The sequence below is a fragment of the Myotis davidii genome, unplaced genomic scaffold (assembly GCF_000327345.1).
Source record: "Myotis davidii unplaced genomic scaffold, ASM32734v1 scaffold159, whole genome shotgun sequence".
In the NCBI taxonomy this organism is placed as follows: domain Eukaryota; kingdom Metazoa; phylum Chordata; class Mammalia; order Chiroptera; family Vespertilionidae; genus Myotis; species Myotis davidii.
The window spans coordinates 5,238,062-5,239,746 of record NW_006291231.1 but is presented as its reverse complement, the minus strand read 5'-3'; positions in this window follow the sequence as shown (position 1 = coordinate 5,239,746).

The window sequence follows — 1,685 nt, the reverse complement described above, 5'->3', positions numbered from 1 at the left end:
TTGACTTCTATAATTGAAACTCTGTTGCCATCACAGCAGCTCTAAGCTCTGAGGCCGAAGCTGGCTGAAAGCAGGTCTCTGGAGCTTGTTTAGCTTCTATAATTGCAACATAGTTGCTTAGAGGGCAGCTCAGAGGCTGGCAGCGGCAGGCCAGGAACGTTGGCTTCCTCCGTCACTGGAGCAAGCAAGCCTCCTGTTCGCTTTAGCTGCATGGCTGCTGGCCGCCATCTTGGTTGGCAGTTAATTTGCATATCCTGCTGATTAGCCTATGGGAAGGGTGTTGGGGTTATGGTAAATTTGCATGTTTCTCTTTTATTAGATAGGATTATTGTACTGTTTTCCACATGAACAACTGTTAACCCACTTTTGCCAACCCTGGTAATGTGTGGCTCATGAGGAAATTGGCATAATCTTCTGACGACAAATTATTCGGGATCTTTTTATTTTATTTTATGTTTTTATGGACTTTTTAAGAGAGAGAGAAACGTCCCTCGGCTGCCTCCTGCATGCCTCCCATGCAGGCTCAAGCCCTGCAACCAGGAATCAGACCAGCAACCCATTTAGGGTCTTTTTGTTACCTTGAACTGCAATGTCCAGTAGGCAGCCTCTAACCACCTGTGGCTATTTATATTTAAACTAGAGGCCCAATGCATGGATTTGTCCACTGGTGGGACCCCTCCAAGGGATCCTAGTTGTGACAGGGTGCAGGCCAGGTCAAGGGACTCCACCAGTGCACAATCCGGGCCAGGGAGGGCCCATCTAGCCCAGTCCCGATTGGCTGGACCCCAGCAGCAAGCTAACCTACCGATCAGAGTGTCTACCCCCTGGTGGTCAGTGCATGTTATAGTTACCCGTCAAATGGTCACTTAGGCTTTTATATATATAGATTAATTAAAATTCAATAAGATCACATACTCAGCCCCTCGATCACACTAGTCACATTTCAAGTGATCAGTGGCAATTCAGTTGGACTGTGCTGATACGGAGCGTTTCCTTTGCATCAGACAGTTCGCTCGGATATCCTGGGACAGTGAGCCACATGCGGCTCTTTGGCCCCTTGAATGTGGCACGTCCACAAAATACCACGTGCAGGCGTGCACGTACAGGGAACGTTGTGGAGTGAAAGATGTAGTGTCGAGGATTGAGAAAGGTATGTTGAGATGGTTTGAACATATAGAGAGGATGAACAAAAGGAGAGAGATGAAACAAGTATACAAGACGAGTGTGGATGGGAGAGTTGGAAGTGGTCGACCTCAGCCAACGTACCTCAATCAGATTGAGGACGTTTTTAGCAAAGGCCTGCTTAAGAGTATCCTAATTAAGTTAATAACAATGTACCTACCTATATAGTTTAAGTTTAAAAAATGTGGCTTTCGAAAGAAATTTCAATCTTTGTACTGTTGCAATTTGGCTCTGTTGACTAATGAGTTTGCCGACCACTGTCCTTGGAGATTTGCGAGGATGTCTCCCTTCCATCAGTCCCCAATCTTGCCCTCCGTCTGGGTCTAATCCCAGCGGCACCCAAGCACTGCCACTTCCTAAAGGAGACTTTGAAATTGGGGACGCCAACAGCAGTCCTTGGGCCTCCTCCTGCTAAGAAGGAGATGGGGTAACCCAAGTCCCAGCTTCTTCCACAAAAGTCAGTACAGCCAGTGGGCGGCGAAGGGCAGCGAAACCGAGCCAAA